Consider the following 16,136-nt stretch of genomic DNA (forward strand, 5'->3'; position numbering starts at 1 on the left):
TGCCCATGGATTGGGCACCATTTTACCCGATGGGCCCAGATGCCCCTTAGCTGTGACGGTGCAGTCTTTCAGCTCAAAGAACCACCCTCTATAAAACCAGAAATCTCTCTAGGGCCACAGTTGCTCAGAGACTCCAGAGTTGTTTCCCAGAATGCTCAGCCAGCTGTTATGTTAGACGTCTTCTCTGCTGCTGAACAGTTCCAGTACTCAATTAATCTTGCACCTCTTTGTCAAGATGGATTTCTGAACTATGACCTGGTGGGCAGAAGTTCAGAAGGCCAACCTAGTTTCTTGGAACAGGGTAACCTTCTGGACAAGCCAGACTAATCAAGGTGGCATTGGCAACGGTCAAGACTGGTCTCAGGAGGGGTGAGGGTGACGGAAAGCCCACAATGAGCACACACAGCAAAGGACACTACAAATTACTCCCAATCAGGTGTATATATTAAAAATACATAACATGTATTCAAGGCCAATTATCAACAGTAATACTTCAAACCAATACAACACTATTATAACACATATATAAAATACCAAGTGACCTAACAGGTTAATGCAAAAGAATGAGTCCACAACCTAAAAGGAAAGGGGGCAAACAGTGTAAATAGACTTTAGGCAGTTCTTCATCAATCAATCAATCCCTAACTAAGAGGCAATCCAGTCCCTACAAAGAGTGGAGCCTAATGCTCAAAAGTACTTTCAGTTGCCGATGCACGCGATAGTGCAGAGGTGCGAAAATGGGATCTCTTGCAGGGGCTGTAGCAGCTCGGAAATGTGGGTGAGGCAATGAAGAATAGGTACCCACTATTCCAGGAGGGTCACCCAAAAGGGCAGGAGAGGTTCCAGGAGTTGGGAATCAGGTGGTAGTACAGGCTACCTGTGGAAAGGTGTGTGGCCCTCAGGGGACACTTGTGCGTAAAAATGGATGGATGCATTAGGGGCCACCGGTAAGGGTTGCAAGTACTCACAGACCCCTGGTGCACTGCAGAACAAACTGCAGCAGTCGAGTCCACTTCGGTTGCAGGTTCAAATGCGGCTGAGATACAGCGATAATTCTGTGGCATGACAGTGGATATTTCTCCGATCCTGGTGAAGGGATCAGGCTTTTTGCACTGCAGCATGTTTCAGGGCATAGAGGGGCACAGCAGCAAGGCATTTGCGAAGTTCATCACCATGGCTGTGCGACACAGGGATGGTGTGTACTCCGTTTCGGGTTCTCTCTCTTTATTCCAGACCTGGCAATGCCAAGTGTATGAAATTCGGCATGAGAGTGCCGTGAACACAGAGCTTAAAATCTCTGAGGTTTCAAGTGTAACCTCGAAACGGCGGCAGTTTCAGAGCAAAGGTCCTGCGCAAGGTGGTCAGTTCACTGGTTGGCCCAGGAACACATCCGAAGAGGCTTGCTTGCAGGTTCAGATGACGGTGCTGTGAATAATCATTCAAATAGGTCGAAGTGGCTTTGCAGACCTTCTAGTTCGATCAGATGCAGAGGGGTCCAGCGGGACGACAGCGGGCTCAGGTTGTCAAACCTTTCAGCCGGTCACCATCAGTTCCTCAACTCAGCTTCTTAGTTCCAGGATACTTGGATCTTATCCTAGGTTCAGTGAGAACTCAAGAGATCGACCTGGTATGGGTGTTTGGATCCTTCTCTTATCCAGAATCACCTTTGCGCCAAAACAAAGAGGACCCAACAGGAGATCTGCTCACATACAGGCACACCAGACGTGGAACAATCACGGACAACGGTGGTCACAGTCATTCCCAGCACAACAGACAAGGCACCCAGGATGTGTAATAGAACTAGACGGTCCAGCTCACATCCTGGAGGCACACACACAAGGCATGCAGAAGCCAGCAAAAGCTTGGTGTTTCACAGGGAAATTCATGACCAAATAAGAACTGACCCAGTTCTTCTCAACCTGGGGAAGGTAAAGGGACCAGATGGCCAAAGGACAGGACAAAAAATCTTGTGGCATGGCCATTTTGGAGCCATGGCACCTTCCTGTGCCAAATGCGGTAAAAGCGGTTTGCATGGCAAGAAAGGGTTAAAAATATGCAAAAAGATAAGCTGCCACCAGCCCTGTCCAAGGCACATCTGTACTTCTCCTAAAAAATCCTTTGAGGGAGTCTAGGGCCTTTGGAAAAGAAAGGAAGACCAAAGTGCACTGTACTGTAAGGTACATTGTGCATTTGTAACATGTTGCAGAAAAGTTGCAACATAGAAAAGTACTAAAGGAAACAAGGTATCCCAGTACTGACAGTCTTTAAAGGCATGTCAGTTTCCCCATAAGTGATCGAAAAACCCAGCGGAGTTCAGCAGAAGGCTGTGCTCCACTGGCAAAAGTCAGGGTAGGCCTGTCAAACAGCAGAAAAAAGTTGTGGGGTACACAACTGGAGGGAAAATTACACATAAATTGACATCTTTCCTAACACTCGCTCCTGGATGAATCTCATGTTCAGGTTGGTTAAACATTCTGGACAACCCACCATCAGCATTGATATGTTGGACACCTGGCCTATGCTCAATAGTGAAGTCAAACCCTTGCAGGTCTATAGACCACCTGAACAACTTTGGGTTCTCTCCCTTCATATTCCTCAGCCAGTTTAAAGGCTTATGGTCAGTTTGCACAGTGAAGTGGGAGTTCCATAGAAGTAGGCCCTCAATTTCGTCAGAGCCCACATAACAGACACACATTCTTTCTTTACTGTGGACCATCTGAGCTCTATGTCCTTAAACTGGCGACTAATTAATCTATTAGGGTGCTCCTTACCCTTCTCATCTACTTGTGATAGTACAGCTCCTATTGCAGTGTCAGGGGCATCTGTCTGCACAATAAAAGGTATTTGGTAATCAGGGGCCCTGAGAACAGGGGCCTGGCACATGGAGTGTTTTAAGCTATTGAAGGCCTTCTCACAATGCTCAAACCAAGATAACTTCTTGGGTTTTTTTGGAGTTGTGAGAGCAGTCAGAGGGGCAGCTATGATGCCATAGTCTGCCATGGAATTTTGGTATTACCCTGTGAGTCCTAAAAAGGCTCTCACCTGGGTATGTGTAGTGGGGGTAGGCCAGTCTTGTACTGCTTGCACTTTACTGAGTAGAGGCTGTATCCTCCCTCCACCTACTTCATGTCCAAGGTAGACCACTGAACCTTGACCAATCTGACCCTTACTGGCCTTTATAGTCAAGTGGGCCTTCTGAAGAGCCTGCAACGCAATTCTAAGGTGCTTCACATGATCCTCCCAGGTGGCACTGAAAACTGCTATATCATCCAGATATGCTAGACAGAATTCATCCAACCCATTAAGGACATGATTCACAAGCCTCTGGATAGTGGCACGTGCATTCTTCAACCTAATGGGCATCTGTTGTCAAGAAAGCTGTCTTCTCCTTGGCATGGTCTGCAAGAGCTATTTGCCAATAGCCTGCAGTGAGGTCAAATGTGCTGAGGTATTTGGAGGCATCCATAGTATCCACCAGCTCATCTGTTCTAGGCAAGGGCTGTGCATCTGTCTTGGTGACAGCATTCAGAGCCCTGTAGTCCATGCAGAACCTCAGCTCAGAGGTACCTGCCTTTGGAACCAAAACCACAGGGCTTGACCAAGGACTACTAGAGGATTCAATCACCCCAAGATCTAACATCTTGTTGACCTCTGTCTTGATGTAAGACCTTAATTTGTCTGACACTCTGTATCCCCTGATTTTAGTAGGTACACTCTCTCCTGTGTCAATGTCATGTTTGTTCCAAGGTGTCAAACAAGAGCTTGTGGAAATAAGGGGGAGAACTTCCTCAGCAAACCTCTCACCTCATCGTGTTGAACAGAACTCAGATGAGATGACACCCTCAATGGAGCTATCTGAAGGACTGCTCTGAAAGAGATCAGGAAGATGTTCTGATGCTTCCTCCTCTACATCTGAAGCCAACAGCAGTGCAGCTGTGCTCGATGGACCCCAGCTGGCCCATAGGACTGGTGGTTATCAAACAGCACTTTAAGATGAGTAGCAGCACCCTTGAGATGGATGGGGATGCAGATTCGTACTCTTGCACCAAATCAATAATAGCAACTCAATAGTTTGGCAAAGGGAGTCCGTTTAATGACAAGGAAAAAAAAAGGGGGAGTTCATGAATATCAGCAATCGCTCAATTTTCCTTCTTGCTTCAACTTTGATTAATTTCAGAAAAAACATAGTATTTATACCAAAACCTCGTCATCACTGACGTGTGACTCTCAAAACATAGCATGCAACTTGATTGGTTCTAGGAAGGTAACTTTAATATAGGCACTTTATCTGTATATGGTAACGGGGAGAGGGAATTGGATAACAATGTCAGGTGGGGCAACTAAGCCCTTCCTTCAAAATGGCTACTGTAAACGTCACTAAAAGTATGACGTCTCATTGGTTCTGCTAACTATAGGACCCTAGATTACATGGTACACTATGATTGGGTTGGCATCAACCCCACTCATACTTTTCCTCTTGCTTAGCACGTGCAGAATAGCTGGCCAGGTGCAGGGAGTTTGTCTGCACCCCCAGCTTCCCTCCAACTATTGCTACAATCAATCATCCCTTCAGTGGTCATGTGTCAATTATTTCTTTGTGGTTGGCCTCGAGTCTGCTTCTTGGTCTGGAAAAGTTAAGGCGTCTGTGCATGGCAAAGATCCATGCGTAGGTGTGTACGTTTGATCCCTTCCTGCTGGTCTGCTCACTTGATTCTGACACCGTGAAATCTTCTTATTCTTTCTGCAATTTCGTGTATTTGATTTAATTCTGCAAGTCGTCTGCCATCTGTGGCTTATCTTGACCTTTCTGCACAGGTTACTCTGTTCTTCTTCTCATTAAAAGTATCCACTGTTGGTCTATTTCAGCCGATACGACCCTGGCTTCTTGGCATGATTACCTTCGTCTGAATTTCTCTCCGTCTTTAATTCTCGATTTGTTTGCTGCGAAACTCTCCTCTTGAGACCTTTAGTAACCTTTGGTCGATTCTGCTCTTGTGCATAGTGGAAGTATACTTATATAAAGTGCTCCTTTAGGTAGATATATGTATAGGTGGCGCTTGCCACAATCCATCTTACTACTAAGCATAAGCAAGCCTCACGATTTCTGTGCTTCTTGCGGTTACTTTGCATATGTACACGTTTAAACTAACTGGTTATCTTCATCGCGCATATCGCATAATTTCTGACATCTTGACATCAATTATTTCACTTTAGGCTCAGGATGTCACTTATCCATGGTGTTTCATCTCTTTTCAACATTCACAGGTCATCATATCTTCTAAATGTGAGTCAGTCTGGGTTCTTATGACGTCACCATTTGTCTTCCTTTAGTATCTTTTTTGCTTCTTACCTTAATGTCCAGGTTTTCTTAGGTGTCAGTACTTCAACTGATGCTGTTCTTCTGATAGGTACTGGACATAGCCCAACTGCGGCTCTCTGCCGGTTTATTTGGTCATCATACGTCACATATTTCGGTGTGAATGTTCCTGGTACTTCAAAATGGGCAGTTAGAGTGCAAATTGAGCTTGGCACCTCCTCTACACTCCCCCCTCTGGGTGATTCATCGACCACTTTCCTTCTTCTTTTGTATCCACCTTTACCTCATCCTCTGGATCCAGACATAGGGATCTGAAGAAATATCTCTTTGGGGTCCATATCTTTATGACTCCCTTCAAGCTAGCTTCCTGCTGTTCTTACGTGCTCATCTTTGTTCCAAGTCATTAGTTGACATTGTCCACTTGGACTACAATAGATCCATCTTCCCTCATAATTTCTATGTTTCCATGGATATCGAAACTTTGTTCCTTCTGGTGCATAAATGGTGGCTTTCACAAATTCTCTTATTTCTTCATCAGTCAGGTCCTTAGGCTTCCATCCTGACTCCACAGCAATCATGATCTTCATCCCCTAGGCCTTTTTTCCAGTTTTCTGGCACTGAGATATTATTATCTTGATAACACAGAATCCAAGCAATATCAACACCAGCAGGGCTCCTAGGAATTTGAATGCATATGCCATCCATTGTGGAAGCCATGAAAATAGTGATCCAAACCAACTGTCGTCATCAACTTCATCAACTTTGTCTATCATTTGGTTCTGCAGTTTTGTCAGCATACCTACAGGTTCTGTTAAAGTTCCATTCTTATCATCATACAAAGGTATGAATGTGCAACATGATTCTCCAATTTTTGCACAAACACCTCCATCCATAGCTGTGATCATGTCAAGGACATATCTGTTCGGGAGAGTCATTGGTCGAATCGCCCTTAACTCTTCCTTGATTGCATTGAATCCACATATGGTTGTGTTGAAGGTCTGCAGTAACTCCCATCTGGTTATCTGTAACCATTTAATATTTGCTCCAACCTGAACTCTTGGCATCAGAATTGTGGTGAACACTGATGAGTTGAGCCTGAACAGCCTGCATTCATATGGGATCGCATGAAAAGCTTCTTCTGATTTGGCAGAATAGTAATTATCTCTCTTCATTCGTTTCATCAGTTCCACAGATCTCTTCTTCCTCAGGTGAGAATCTGCTTTCGGGAAACTGTCAATATTCAGATCACTTTTTGGAATCACCAATGCTGGAACATGGACATTCACCTATGTGCATATACCGCCCCAATTTTTCATCAGTCTGATGTATGCTTTGGATCCACATGCCCAGTAATGATCCATGATTACTGCTGTTCCATGTATCATTCCTGGAGCGTCAAAACCTGTCCACAGTTCTGATTCTCTCCAATTTTCCTTGTGCCATTATTCCTGAAGCAGAATTTTGGACTCTCCAATGACACTATCTGCAAGGGTCCTCCTCTTTCCTCGACCCCTTGTCAATAGTTTAGCAAGTCTCGGCCATAATGGCTGTGTACTATGTCAATGGTACCCTGGTAACGACCGATGACCACCCATGCTCTGCAGATCACTACTCCTTTCGCCCATCCGTCAGGTGAAAGCACTGTTCCCCAGATTTGCATTTGACCTCTGTTCTTCCAGCTCTGAGTTTCCTCTGGAGTTTTTCCTTGAACGTTCAGTCTTTGGTTTGTCTCTCTTTTGATCTCTGCTCCTTTACCTCCAGGCTTCTTATATCTAATCACAATGCTCGTTGTTTGTCCATTGTTTCTTGTCCTTATCTCCTGGATATAATCGTCTTCATTTGGATCAGTTGCTTCAGTTGCCCATTTCAGTGAAGCATCACTTCCCATGAACTGGCCTCTGGTCTTGCACATTTCTATGTGTGATAGACAGTGGGTTGTCTGGACATCAATTTCCACAGCTGTGAAGATCTTCGACTTTCCTAAGCTATATGGTAAGAGTGCACAAATAAAGCATTCTTCCTCTGCGGGTCGTCTTCCAACTTCTTTCATATGTTGGTACCATATGTTATTTCCCAAGTGTGCTGTGCTGTCCAGGTAGTCGCTTAGTTTGTTGTTGTCTTCTTGTGTGCTTCTCCTGATTCTCAAAGTTTTCATGTAGTTTGGTATCATCACATCATTAATAGCATCCATATAGTTTCTTCTTGCTGGATGATTCTCAGATATCTCCATCCATGGTCCAGGCATTTTCATCTGTACCATTTGAGTAGGAGAAAGTCTGGTAATTCTTTCCTTGTCCTCTTGCCTTTTCCTGGCTCTGGCTAGGAATGGCCATATTGATTCTGCTATGATCTCTACATGTGATAGTTTTGTAGGACTTGCACTTGCCCCTTTCATTACTGGATTGGGTTGCTTGTCAATGCTGTCTCTGTTTGTTTATTCTCCAACTCCTCTTGTCTCTTTGAAAGTTCAGCTTTTTCCATTTGCCTTTTGACTTCTCTTGGTGTGGAGCTTCTCACCGTAGGTTGTCCAAATTTCTCCCATCCTTTGGACTGTGGTTCTGCAGTTATTGACACTAGACCTGGTGTATGTGCACTCATCGTTTGCGTGTGTGTGTCTTTCATTAACCTTTTCTCATGCTTGCTCTCTCGACCATGTCTCCGGCTTTTCAACTTGCTTGTTACCAAAAGTGTGTGTGTGTCATTGTTAATCACATCCATCTCAAGTTCACTCATTCCTCTGTCAGACCTTCTGGGGACTGGAGTAACTATGTAAGGTCTGGGTGCCTTCGTGGGTTTCATGCGTACATCATTAGGTAGGTGCACTGGAATCGAAACACTTTGTGCACCAATAAAAAATGCAGTTTGAATCGTCAGTGATAGTAAAACAATGATGAATACAATGCATAGGTACATGATTCCTCTATAAGTTAACCTACAACACTTAGTTCCGGGACAATATGAGCGCCTCTCCTCCTGAGGGATGACAAGATTACTATTTTGGTTGCCCATCTCGATCATCTAAGGAAATAAACTAATTCTTTAATACATTCTAGGTAATGTCGTTATCTCTGGATTCTGCTGTCTCTGCTTGTAGGTTGAAGATACTGGAGCGATTGTCCTTCTTTGCCTGAATAATAGATTGTCTCTTGTCTCAGTTCTATTTTCTGTATACAAAATGTCAAATAAGGTACTAAGTTCAGCAAGTCTTTAATGTGCATGTTCAAAATAAACAAGCTCCAAGTCAATGCCTCTTATCTGTTTCACTCCAGACGACATGTCGTGTCCTTGTCAGCAAAACAAGAGTGAAGTCTCTGGCAACACTTTCTTGATCTGTCCCTCGTCGGAAAGTGTACAATCTTCTCCGGAAATTCTGATGATGATTACAAAGTTCAACCTGCATTACAATGCCATGCAGGAGCATGCTCATCTACGTAGAGTTTGCTGGGTCTCTGATAAAAGTGAGGACTTCAACACTGGCAGATCTCCCCACAAGCTCTGGAAAGTCCTTAATCAGGCAGAAAAATACATTGCTTGCTAATCTGCTATCTTCTGGGGACAGGGACATTTGTCTTGTCCTCCCTGTATTCGGGAAGCAAAAGGAACTGCTTGGTATTCACGATGAGCAGCCTCCTTATTGTCTTTTTGTTTTCAGGATCTTGAAGAAATTCAGTGATGTTAGTGAGCCTTCCCACTAACGATCGGTACAATCTCAATACTAACTCAAAATAGATTAAGACGTCTTTAGTGATGTCACTACTATGCGATACCATAAGTGAGTATGAATAAAGTCTCTGTGTTTAAAGAGTCTGGATACTGTACTTTCTTCCAATTTATGTGTCCTCTATCAAAATGTGGGATATCCTTTTCTTTTCAAGCCTTCAGTGTACCTCAGTCCAAAGTTCAAAGTCAACAGACTATGTTGTGGCTTATACGTGTACTTTTCTTCTTCACCCTGCAACTAGGATGCACAGACTGTCCGTGTGTATGTCCTTATCCCCTTTTTTGCTCAGACGAAATGTCCAAAATTAAGCCACAACTTTGCACAACATTTCTTTGCCTTTGCTTTGCTGGTCATGCATCCTTCTTCCTCATCATGGATCTCGTCTGCACGTGCTGTGGTTCTTCCCCGTTGTCTGTAGTCTCTTACCATTGGGGCGAGGACAGAGGGTCTTCTCCATTGTATGGCTTGATGTCACTCAAGAATATCCAAGCTCTTCTTCCCTGTAACTTGACTGCAGAGGGAGTGACATGCTCCATTCTGAAGAGACCGTTGAACCTTGGCTCGTCCCACTTTTTTCTTGTATGGTTTCTCACCAGGACCGTGTCCCCAGGGAACAGTTGTGCAACAGTAAACCCTCAACTTGGTCTGTTGTAGTATCTCCTTCTGTGTTCTGTGCTACCCTGCATCCCTTTTGTCACCGCTGCAGCTGTCCTGAAATTACAGTAAGACAAGATGTCATGCAATTCAAGTAATTTTGCATTTCTGATCCTAACACGTCCCCTTTTGGCTGAGCGTCACATCTAGCTCTATCTCAGGGTGTCAATGGGGTGTGCATCCTCCTGCCTGTATCGATTTCATGCGGCATGAGATGGTGGTCAAAACCAGGCTGGTTTCTGAGCGCATTCAGTGCCAGTGGAAGGCAGTGTAGCCATCTCTTCTTTAGAGTAAGCTTCAACTTGGCTATCCTTTCCTTTAACAAGCCGTTGAGCTTCTCGCATATCCCATTTCCTTGAGGATGATCCACCGAAGAAAACTTGTGCTTTATACCAAGCAACAAGCTAATTTGTTCAAATACTGCATTAACAAAGTGAGGACCATTATCTGACCTCATGACCTCACATACTCCCCATCTGGGAAATACCCCCTTTACCAGAAATTTGGCCGCACAGGTAGAGTCTGGGTGTGTACATGGACCTGCTTCTATCCATCTAGAGAATGTACACACCACAACAATTAGGTACCTGTACCTGTTACATACTTGAATCATATTGACATAATCACCATGCAAGTGCTGAAAAGGTCTATTGGGCCTTGGGATGACTCCTCTCATTACACGTAGTGTATGCCCAGTCGTGACCTGTTGGCAGATTATACAGTTAACCATAAAAAATGCAACGTGCTCTGCCAGGCATAAACGAGTCTTCGCAAATTGTCACTGCTAGATTCTCTTTTGTCATGTGTTCTTGATATTGTAACTGTTTCAGTGCTATTTTCAATAGGGCTACAGCCATCACCGGTTTACCAGTGCTGTCTTGTTGCCACAAGCTCTCTGAGGGGTTTAAAGAACACCCTTGCCGCTCCCAAAGGGTTTTCTCCTCCTGTGGTGCCTCCCCTTGGAACTCCAGTAGCTGGGTTTTCTCCATATTACTATAACTTTCAAGTTCACTTCGTGCAACAATCATTCTCCATTGCATGTCAGTTATTTCCACATTCATTATTAGTTTGTCTTTGGTCGCCACACGTTTGGCTTCCGTGTCTGCTGCTTTATTTCCTCATGAGATAAAATCTGTCCCTTTTGTGTGGACGGCGCATTTCATGACAGCTATGCCTACTGGGAGTTGTAGTGCCTCAATGAGCCTATCCAATAAGGCTGCATGCTTCACTGGCGTGCCATCTGCTTGGAGGTAGCCCCTCCTTTTCCAGCGTGCTAAGCCTGCGTGCACTGTCAATGTCACATAGACAGAGTCACTGTACACTGTCACTTCCTGGTCTGCATGATTCTTGAGTGTGAGTATCAACGCCAATAATTCTGCAGCTTGTGCTGAATAATAAGATGGTAATCGTGCACTAAGGAGTACTCGAAATTCTCCATTTGCCATGTGCTTCATCACAACGGTCCCTGTATATCTATGTCCATCATTTTGATTGATTCTCGAAGAACCATCAATGAAGACAATTTCTCCTTCTGCAAGTGCATTTTCTTCTACTCTGGGAATCTCAACATAGAATTCTGCATAGTTTGCACAGTCATGTATTGGCTCTCCGTCAGTGACTGGCTCTGCTATAAACATCGCTGCTTCCACTATCTTACATCAAATTATTTTAATCGATGGATTTGATATGATCACTTCATAAGCAGAAGCTCTCTGAGATGTCAATGTGCCTTTCGGTTTCTCTAGAATGGCAAATAGTGTATGCCCGACGAACAAGGTCATTGAGCATCCCATCCCAATGGTTGTAGCCTTCTCTATGGTGAACGCTACGGCAGCTAAACTTTGTTCGCATGGGAAGTGACCCCTCATCACTGGGTCTAGATTCCCACCGTAGTATGCCAGGGGCCTGTACCCCAATGTGGTTCCCTGTGTGAGTACTGCTGTCATAACACTGGCAATTGTGTGTAAAAACAGGTAGAATTCCTCTGCATAATTAGTAATTCCTAAAACAGGTGCTGTGCAAAAGGCCTTTTTGATTTCAGCAAACCCTTCTTCCATGGTCTTGGTACATTCATTTTTTTCTTTCGTCACCTGTGCCTTCTTTAGGGCTTGTAACAAGGGCTTGGTATAAGAGCTGTAGTCAAAGACCCATGCCCTGACATAATTGCATAATCCTAGAAAACTCTGCATTTGTTTTATCGTGTGTGGCTTGGCTGTGTTCAATATGGCTTCAGCCCTTTCAGGGGTAACCCTTTTCCCTTCATGTGAGATTAGCTGGCCTATGTACAGTTCTTCTTGCTGACAATGCTGTAACTTCTCTTTGTCAACTTTATATCCTTTCTCAGCCAATATAGTCAATAGCTTAATAGAATCGTGTCTGCTCATTTCCTCTGTCGTGCTGCAAATTAAGATGTCATCCACATATTGCAAGACAACACTCTCTAATACAATTTTGCTTAAGTCCATCTGCAGGACTCTGTTGAAAATCGAAGGAGACTCACAGTACCCCTGAGGTAACCTGGTACTTTTTAGACGTATTTGCCTGAATGTGAATGACGTCAAATCTTGTGAGTCTTTGTGCAAAGGGATTGAGAAAAATGCATTTTTCAAATCAATCACCATGAAATCCTTTGCCTCAATGGGTATATTACAAAGGATTGTGGACTGGTTAGGGACTAGAGGCAACTCAGCCTCTACAATATCATTTATCAGCCTTAGATCTTGGATTAAATGCCAGGACCCTCCCTTTGATTTTTTGATAGGGTAAACTGCGGTATTGCATGACAACTCTGACGTCACCAAATACCCTGCTCCATTATAGCGGATATTGTCTTGAAAATCCCTTCATCTGCTTCCCTGGACATGGGATACTGTTGTGCTTTTGGTAAAATTGCTCCTGCCTACAATTTAATTTTTACTTCTCCGACCCCTTTCAACATGCCTACGTCATAAGGGCCTGTAGTCCACACTGAAACAAGCACCTTTGCCATGTCATCATCAAAATATTCAAGACGTTTTTGTGCCATCATCATTCTCTGGGGCACTTCTCTTTGATAATTTTCACCCAATAAATGAGATTAATCTCAACTGTTGTTTCATCTACACCTGTTTGCTCTTCAAACAGATTGTCATCAGTGACGTCAGTCAATCTTTATCATTCCTCAATGGCGATTACTGTGCACCATTGTCTGCCATCGTCATCTCAACCATCGATCACTGCGATTTTTCCTTGTACTATGGCTGTGTGTATTGCTAAGGGAAACACTTGTCCCTTTTCCTCATGCAAAGGTATTCTTGGCCTAAATAGAAACTCAAATGGGGTTCTCATTCATTTGTCTGCAAGGCCTGGGAGCCATGACATTAATATGCGCATTCCATATGTGAATATTTCTGGTTCCAATGGAACAGCTCTCATAGCCGTTTGTCTTGCGTATGCTCTAATCATTACGCATACGTTCAAATAATGTATTCCTGGAGTTGAACATACTATACCCTTCTCCGTGAACGATTTTGTCATGTTTAACTTCGGCATTAAGGCTTCTCCCAATATATTTACTGGGGTTTGCTTTGAATGCAGCAGTGGCACATTCATGTCACATTCTCCTATAGAAACTGGAAGTTCTTTTGTAAAATGAACATGACTTGTTGCTCCTGTGAAGCCCTGAGTATTTATGGCATCGCCAGACAAAGAAAACCTGCCTTCACGTATACACGAGCGTGTTGCACCTGTGTCAACTAAGAAAGAATACTCTTTATCCCCTATAAGGACATCTACCCTTGGTTCCTCTTGAGGGTTTGGTGTCACTGATAGGATAGAATACATCAGGTTTCCCAGTGAGCTGTCCTAATCCATATATAACTTTGTCCCATGCTGACTGAATGGACTTCCTCCACCACCAGTGTTGTTTCTTATTCCAGAATTCAGTACCTGTCCTGTACTTGTTGTTTGTAACAGTTGCATCGGCGACTGTTGAGACTGTCCTTGCGGAAAATTTGTCATATTCTGAGGTTGCAAGCTTTGTTGTGCTCCCGGTGCTTGCTCCCGCACTGTGTGATTTTGACCAACTCCATTTCCACTATGCTGTAAAAACACAGTTGGATTTACCATCCCTACTCTCGTTCCTTGGTCATCTTGCACCATGCCTTGACTTCTGCATGTGCGTGCTAGATGCCCTGTCATCCCACATGTCCAACATATTGGCAGTGGTCTGATCATTTGCCTGTTTAACATATCCTGATTGCGTTTTGCATGTTTTGGAAACCTCCTTGATTAGCTTGAAAACCTCCCTGATTACTCTGCCATCCTCTACCTCGAAAGACCCTCCCCCTTGGTTAAAGCCTGTTATTGCTTTGGTCACCCTGCCCTTGAATATATTGGCCTGCTGCATGTTTGATCCGTCTGTGTTAGTTATCATTGCCCCCTCAATGGCATATTTTGACAATTTCTTATGCACTAATTTTGCCTCTTCAGCTGTTCGTGCAGCCTCTTTTTTGCGATTTTTCTCTTGCAGCAGTCTACAATAGTTGCTATGGTCAACTGTATTTCAGACCACGGTTTGGCCTCTATTCCTACCAATTTCTTGAGCTGCTTTTGTACCTGATCTGGCAGCCCTTGGCATTATATATGGTAAAACACGGGTATGGATTTCCCCCCAAGATTCGAGAGTTTCCAGAACCCAGCTGTCTTGAAAATTCTGGATGTAAAGCAAAGGATCCTCTGACTCCTTCATTTTACATGGCATTATAGCTCCCATGTCTGAAGTGTCCGGGCACAGCAATCGTAATGCTTTCCATACCGCGGTTCTGCAATTGTTAAACGGCGCTCCATCATGCCTAGTATTAACTGTAGTCACACCAGGATAACCTGCACGTGTCCACACATCGTCCGCTCTATCGCCAAGTATGGTGATTAAAAGACCCTTAATATCCCCATAGCTAATGTGTTCCCTCCCGTCATTTTTTCTAACTCATGTATCCATTTTCCGGCTCCCGATATCAACATTGGAGGCTTATTTTTCAGATTTTCTCGGTCCATGTGTGACCAGAATATATACTGTGGCCTTGTTCCTCCCTTTTCGAGTAACGGGAATTGAAACACATGGAACTCCTTCTCTTGCCTCATCATTTTCCTATCTACTGCATGGGTAATATTCCTGCATCGCCATCTACCTGGCAATGTCCTTAGTCTGCTCACATAGGGAGGTGGAGACACCCCCCTCTGGCCGTAAGATACTCCTTCGTGTCAGTCTGATTGTGTGTCTGATTCTGATGCCTTAGGTGCAGATCAACTAGAATCTAACCATCTTATTCCATTTCCTCCAGAGAAGTATTTATCGCGTCTTCTCTCATCTTCTCTTTCCTCTCCTTCCTCTCTTTCTGCGTCTGATATTGTCTGTGCCCAACTCGTGCAACTTTTCTCTATCCTCCTCATTCCTGTTTAGCGTCAACCTATCTAGGGACAGCTCTCTATTTCTGTCGTACAACTGAGTGCTCTCCAGACGCTCGTCCTCTCCTCTCCCTTGGGCTATCTGTTCTAGCCCCATTTCATCATATATTCTATCGATCGTCTCTCCGAAGCTTCTGGTGTCAAAGTCATCTTCCATATTTTCCCTAGATGTGCCTGGTACTGAATTGTACTCAGAAAATAATTCTTCTCTGTCTTCCGAGTATACTACTGGATAAGGTGTTTTAACCTCTCTCCAGATTTTCAAGAATCCGTGCTCTCTGTCTTCTCTTACATTCTATGTGTCATCAAATTCTCTGCGCTTCCTCGCTTCCTCTCTGACCCCATCTTCTTCCTGCTTCCTCGCATCTCTACGTTCATTTGCCTTTTGTATTTCCTCATCCCGTCTTCTCTTTATTCTCTTTTCCCATATCTTCTGTTCTTCTTCTTCTATTCTCTTTTGTTCTTGCCTGTCCTGATCATTAGCTGTTCTTGGCGTATGATCGTGTTTCCTTTCTTGTTCTTCGCGATACAACTGCTCCCATCTCTATCTGTTTTCCTGACTCTTTCATCTCTCAATCCTTTTTACTTTTCCTTCTCTAACCTTTTTGAATCGTCTGACTCCCCCTTTTGTCTCATGTCCTCAATGCCTTTACCATCGAGTTTCAATAAAATCTGACCTCCCATCCATTCATTCTGTGTGAATGCCATCTCATCAGTTCTGTCCTCATCTCCTTTCCATCTCTTTCCTTCTCTACCTGCATCTAGAGTTGTACTTGCTTGTGTGTGAGCTCCTTTTTCTTTTTCACGTCTCTCCTTGTCCCTCGGGACTTTGGAGGTGATATCTACTTTGCATAGGTGACTCATATGATCGGTTGCTATATCCCGTGGCTGCCTTAAGCTCCCTCGATGGGTATAATCCTTTGTCTTTACTAGCTTCGGTTTTTGTTTCAGATGGGACAGGTGGCGCAGAAGGCGTTTCACCCCCTCTCTGCATATGTT

This window comes from Ambystoma mexicanum, chromosome 9 (assembly GCF_040938575.1).
Source record: "Ambystoma mexicanum isolate Mex_15411 chromosome 9, UKY_AmexF1_1, whole genome shotgun sequence".
NCBI classification, from domain to species: domain Eukaryota; kingdom Metazoa; phylum Chordata; class Amphibia; order Caudata; family Ambystomatidae; genus Ambystoma; species Ambystoma mexicanum.